Source organism: Portunus trituberculatus, chromosome 43 (assembly GCF_017591435.1).
Source record: "Portunus trituberculatus isolate SZX2019 chromosome 43, ASM1759143v1, whole genome shotgun sequence".
Taxonomy (NCBI): Eukaryota; Metazoa; Arthropoda; class Malacostraca; order Decapoda; family Portunidae; genus Portunus; species Portunus trituberculatus.
The window spans coordinates 19269190-19276689 of NC_059297.1; the positions used below are offsets into that span (position 1 = coordinate 19269190).

The 7500-nt window shown below is 32.8% G+C and overlaps 1 pseudogene; it reads left to right on the forward strand.

Annotated features, from left to right (window-relative positions):
• LOC123518242 overlaps window positions 1–7500 on the forward strand; it is a 162249-nt pseudogene that overhangs the window by 152400 nt on the left and 2349 nt on the right.

The following is a 7500-nucleotide window of genomic DNA, read 5'->3' on the forward strand; positions in this document are numbered from 1 at the left end:
TTTGGAAACAAGCTTAAAAGTACGAAAATTGCAAATTATTGTATATGAAGAGAGACTGAAATATTTGGAAACGAGCTTAAAATTATGAAAATTACAAGCTCAGAAATTACAAGGAAGTACACAACCTTTGCAGCATCACCTAACCATCAATGAACGAATGAAGCTGCATCAAAAGAGCAGTTTCCCAGACTCGTCAAGAATCAGCTCAGCACTAAGAAAAGAAAAGAAATGGCCATCAACAATTATATATATATATATATATATATATATATATATATATATATATATATATATATATATATATATATATATATGATATATGCATGTATATATATATATATATATATATATATATATATATATATATATATATATATATATATATATATATATATATATATATATATATATATATATATATATATATATATATATATATATATATATATATATATATATATATATATATATATATATATATATATATATATATATATATATATATATATATATATATATATATATATATATATATATATATATATATATATATATATATATATATATATATATATATATATATATATATATATATATATATATATATATATATATATATATATATATATATATATATATATATATATATATATATATATATATATATATATATATATATATATATATATATATATATATATATATATATATATATATATATATATATATATATATATATATATATATATATATATATATATATATATATATATATATATATATATATATATATATATATATATATATTATATGTTTTATTATATATTGTATGATATATATTATATAATGATTAATGATAATTATAATATAATGATTCTACACACACACACACACACACACACACACACACACACACACACACACACACACACACACACACACATGGCATATGTTCGAACCCTGGTCCTCTCTGGAATTTTTCCGCTGACAAGCTTGCAAGATAATGTCTTACAAGGAGTGTGTGGTGTGTAAGTCTTACCCGTAGATCGGTAATTATGAATTCTGAGGTAATAATGATAGGGTAACGACTAGTTGTTGTTCCGGTCGTAATCAGGCTTTGGTGAAAACACACACACACACACACACACACACACACACACACACACACACACACACACACACACACACACACACACACACACACACACACACACACACACACACACACACACACACACACACACACACACACACACACACACACACACACACACACACACATTTATTATCCGACCTGGAACACTATTCATGTCATTTTTATAGAATAGGGGAAAGGTTCCATTATATTTCTAACGGATCAGAGTATTGTTATCACGAAATCATAGCCAGCCAGAAAATAACAACAAATCGGCAGACTTTTAATGGAGTCCTAGCAATTTACAGTGAAGCGCTGGCTATGAATTACATTACAAAAAAATTTAGATTGGCATCTAAGTTACTTATTACTGGAAAAAATAAAAGCAGATCTGCTGATATTGAAACAGTATAATTGCCAACTTCACGAATAGAGCTGACATCTCTTAACATCTATAAAGTACCAATATAAATCCATTTTATTGTTATCGTACCTCTCTAGTGGTTGTCTAAATACTCGTTGCTCAATGACTGTGATTAAAAACATTCACATGTTTTGTTGTTTTTGTGCTGCTTGAGCACAACTTTTGTTATAATAAATGTGAGTATTAATAATAATAATGATAATAATAGTACTAATGATAATAATAATAATAATAATAATAATAATAATAATAATAACAGAAATAATAATAATAATTATAATCATAATAACAATGTTGATGATAATTATAATTGATATTATTATTATTATCGTTATTATTATTATTGTTATTATTATTATTACTATTATCATTATTATTATTATTATTATTATTATTATTATTATTATTATTATTGTTGTTAGTAACAACAATAATTATATCATAATCATTATTAATATATAGACATTAAGACAGGTTGGTGCGAGAGGTGAGAGGAAACAGCTGTACGGAATGAAATTTATTCCAAACCGGTTTTGCTTGTGGCTTTTTGAGAGAGACATTATTATTACTATTATTATTATAATCATCATCATCATCATCATTATTATCATCATTATTATTATTATCATTATTACTAGCAGTAGTAGTAGTAAAAGTACTAGTAGTTGTTGTTTTTGTTGTTTTGTTGTATGACATCTCTTTTCAGTTTCTGGATATTATTTTTCTCGTTTTTTCTGTTTCTTGTTCAATTGATGAAATGATGACTGTGCCATAATACATACTAGAAGTAAAAGGTTAATAGTGATTTTTTTTTTTTTTTATTCAATGCTCTTGATATTAGTATCCTAATAGGCGTTATGTTGTTGACGTTCGAACCCAATCAAACCATTAAAAGTCAAATCCAGTCCTTTTGTTTCCTTATATACGTCTATGAGTCTTTTATGATTGTTTTATGTTCTTTTGATCATTCTAACATCCCGCCTATTTATTAAATATATTACACTCACAAATGACTGTTATGAGAACGTGAATTAGTAAAAACTTATTAGCTTCTCAAGTAAGCAATACATGACCATAACTTGCAGTACCATTTGCCCTATATCCATTAACACTCTTGTACTTCCCATTATCTCTCACAGGGCCTGACTCCACCACAGTTCATCTTTTGGTTTCACAACAATAAAATGATCAACTACGACCAGTCTCGCGGCGGCATCACGGTCACTATGGACCAAACAGACCTGACCACCTCCAGTCTCACCATAAAGGAAGCCGGCCTCAAAGACTCCGGCAACTACAGCTGCAGCGCCAACAACATTATACCGTCCTACGTCAACGTGTTCGTCTCGGAAGGTACGTTCAGTGCATGAATACTTGACCTTCATTCGAACAATATTATCAAATTTCTGCTGCATTAAACCACTTAACTTAGAGCACGCGCAAGGGCAAAAAAAAAAAAAAAAAAAACAAAGGAGGCAGTTAGTCATCAGTCCTGCACGTGTCAATCCCTTCCTATTGAAAACATTATTGGCAACCTCCACCTGTAATCTTCTTTCTTTGAAAAATATCTACACCCAGGCTATTTAGAAATACTGCCTTCAAGTCGAAAATTTTATGATTCTAGGGAAAAAAAAGAAACACAATGGAACGGGCGTCAGAAAGTTTCTTGACCATTTTCCAGTGTACCCTTATGGCTGTGGTGACAGACGATGACTAATAATTAATGTGTGGATCGCTATGCCATTTTCCTCTTGCAAATGTCTTATTTCTTGGTTTCCTTCTATTACTTTTGCCATCACCTTGGGTTCACTGAGTATTTGTTTCATATAGATAATGAACTTTGCTAAATTTATACTTTCACTCCATTATTATTTATGTTTTTGTTAGATCCTAGATATCCAAGTCATCCGCGACACTAACTTTTCTCATTACCCTTTTGTTACTTTGTTTCTAACTTTTCAATCCATTAATCGACATAATTTGTCCATTTCGTATTTCTCCTGCTTCTCTATAAATTTTCAACTTCGAGACACCACATCAGCCTGAAAAATACTGAATCTGATTTTGATTCCCATTTAGTCTATAGATACTTCACTGATCACTCAACGTTTAAGGAGGACGATCAACCGCGTTCACGGAATAGAATAATATTCTTCTGTATCGCCTATAGATTGTTATTCTATCAATTTGTATATTTAAGAGAGAAAACAATGACCCTCCAAAAACTTCTATACAGTTATACTTTTTATTCATCACACTATTGAGAAAAAGAGGATATTGATGAACTCTTCTTGATCGCTGTTTGAAAGCACGTAAAAATTATCTTACCTCTTCTTGCCATCTTCATTTTCAAATGAGGAAGTCATGATTACTCCGTGAAACATTTTGCTAATCACTGCAAATTCAACAGTCATCCATAGATATTTAGTCTTTAAAGTAACCTTAAATTTTATTTTACTGTAACCTCATGTTTCTACTCAAATCTTTGTTGATGTAGTAGATAGTCACTCATGGATATACACATTGAAATAAATGAACATGAAACAAGGACATCACATTTGCTGTTTGATGTGTTTTGCTCCTAATGTAGTTATCTAAAAGACAAAATATGGAAGCTGGAACTGCTCCGTGCTTTGTGCCTTATGGTTAGGGGGTGGTAAGTGAGGGCAGAAGAAAGGAGCACACAAACAAGGCTCATCACTCCTCCCTTGTGGTTAGCTTCTCGCAGCTCGGACTCCTTTGTGTTGCAGTAATTGCATTATATCTAGTCAATATTGGCGAAAAATCTTCGTTCAAGAGCTCCCATAATTTTGCTTTCCTCTCTACGGAAACAGATAAGATGCATTTAAAGATTAAGGCACAGATAGAGCAGAAGGAAAATTTGAGGTCTTACTTTTTTTTTTTTTTTTTTTTTGCATAATTTTCCATATCTGTCTCACATTGGGTATGCTTGTCAAAGAGTTTTTTTTTCTCCATTGTATTGTCTCCCTCTTCCATAATGCAGCTATCTGTTGTTTTCTCCCAATATCAACACCAATCAGGAATATTGCCTGGGAGTATCAAAGGTTATGGTAATGATAAACAGTGTTAATTCCATTGGATCACACCGTATTGCCATTTTTGTTTTGTTGATTCGTTGATTTTGGTTGTATTGCTTCTTGACCTCAGTGGGGGATTGGCGATCGCTCGGTTCTGTTGTAGACCACATCTTCCTAACTATTTCGACTGATTATTTAAAACGTAGTTGTAATTTGTTTTTGTTCTACTGTGTGTGTGTGTGTGTGTGTGTGTGTGTGTGTGTGTGTGTGTGTGTGTGTGTGTGTGTGTGTGTGTGTGTGTGTGTGTGTCTGTCTGTCTGTCTGTCTGTCTGTCTGTCTGTGTGTGTGTGTGTGTGTGTGTGTGTGTGTGTGTGTGTGTGTGTGTGTGTGTGTGTGTGTGTGTGTGTGTGTGTGTGTGTGTGTGTGTGTGTGTGTGTGTGTGTGTGTGTGTGTGTGTGTGTGTGTTCTGAGGGTTTTTTTCATATTTTCTTATGATATTTATATTTCTATTCTTTGCTTGTTTTATTCTTATATTCATAAGACACCATTTTAGTTCCAGTGTTGCAGTACCATGCTCTCCGCATTCTGCGGTACGGCTGTGTGGTGCACGATCCCCACTAACGCGACAGCAAGCATAAACAGATGTTTTCCCTTTTTTTATGCAAGAGGGAAAGCTAGCCAAAAGCAACAAAATATTGAAAAAAAAGCCACTTGAAATGCCAGTTTCCTTAAAGATTGAAATAGAATTAGTCAAATGTTTGAGACAAATATCTTGAAACCTCCCTCTTAAAAGAAGTTAACTTGTAGGAAGGTAGAAATACAGAATACAGAAACAGGCAGAGAATTCCAGAGTTTACCAGAGAAAGGTATGAATGATTGAGAATATTGGTTAACTCTTGCATTATAAAGTTGGACAGAATAGGGATAAGAAGAAAATAAACATGTGCAGCGAGGCCGCAGTTAGCAAGATGAGTAGAGCAGTTAGCATAAAAATATCAATAAAAGATAGTAAGAGATGCAACATTTCGGTGGTAAGAAAGAGGCTGAAGACAGTCAATCAGAGGAGGGCAGTTGATGAGACGAAAATCTATTGATTCCTCCCTATCTAATAAAACTGTGTGACTGAAACTGCCCAAACATGCGAAGAGTACTCCATACAAGGACGAATAAAACCCTTGTACAGAGTTGGAGGGGCGAGATAAACTGGCGGAGACGCCTCAAAACACCTAACTTCAAAGAAGCTGTTTTAGCAAGAGATGAAATGTAAAGTTTTCAATTTAGATTATGAGTAAAGGACAGACCTACGATATTCAGTGTAGAAGAGGGAGACAGTTGAGTGTCATTGAACAAGAGGGGATAGTTGTCTGGAAGGTTGTGTCAAGTTGATAAATGTGGAAATTTATTTTTTGAGGCATTGAACATTACTTTTCTCTGCCACAATCAGAAATATTATTATGATCAGAAGTCAGGTGTTCTGTGGCGTCCTCTGCGTGATCAGTTGACTTTCTGAAGGGTTGGTCGTCTCTCAAAGGACATGGAAAAGTGTAGGGTGGTGTCATCAGCGTAGGAGTGGAAAGGGCAAGAAGTTTGGTTAAGAAGATCATTAATGAATAACAGAAAGAGAGTGGGTGACAGGACAGAACCATGAGGAACACCACTGTTAATAGATTTAGAAGAACAGTGACCGTCTACTACAAATGCAATAGTACGGTTGGAAAGGAAATTTGAGATACGGTTGCAGAGAGAAGGATAGAAACCATAGGAGGGCTGTTTTGAAATCAAAGCTTTATGCCAGACAGCAAACGTTTCACCAAAATCTCTAAAAGAGGATGACCAAGACTCAGTAAGAAAAGCCAGAAGATCACCAGTAGAGCCGCCCTGACGGAAGCTATACTGGTGGTCAGATAGAAGATTGTAAAGTAACAGATATTTAAGAATCTTCCTATTAAGGAAATTAAAGCTATAGGATGTAGTTTGAGGGATTAGAACAATCACCTTTTTTAGGAACAGGCTGAATGTAGGCAAACTTCCAGCAAAAAGGAAAGGTAGAAGTCGATAGACTTAGGAGAAAGAGTTTGGCCAGGAAAGGTGCAAGCATGGAAGCACAGTTTTTTTAAAACAATAGGAGGGACCCCATCAGGTCCATAAGCCTTCCGAGGGTTTAGGCAAGCGAGGTCATGGAAAACATCTTTACGGAAAACTATGATTGTGAGCATGAAATATCATAGGGAAGGAAGAGAGGGAGGTAGAAGCCCAGAATCATCCAAGGTGGAGTTTCCAGCAAAGGTTTGAGAGAAAAGTTAAGATTTAGAGACAGATGAGATGGCAGTGGTGCCATCAGGATGAAATAAAGAAGGGAGAGATGAAGTAAAGTTATTGGAGATGTTTTTGGCCATATGCCATAAGTCACGAGGGGAGTTGGAGTTTGAATTTTTTTTACATTTTCTGTTTATGAAGGAATGTTTGACAAGTTGAGGAACAGACTTGGCATGATTCTGGGCAGAAATATAAAGGGCAACCTCTCTATCATGTATAGCACAAGAACTGGCTGTGTTAAAACAAGGTTTGAAAGGTTTAGGTTGAGAAAAAGAATGCCTCCATGCCAGACATTATCACCTCTGTTATGCGTGTAACACACAGAGGTGGATCTCTGACGCGGAAACAGTAATCATTCCAGGGAAAATCTGTATATATATATATATATATATATATATATATATATATATATATATATATATATATATATATATATATATATATATATATATATATATATATATATATATATATATATATATATATATATATATATATATATATATATATATATATATATATATATATATATATACCATATATATATATATATATATATATATATATATATATATATATATATATAT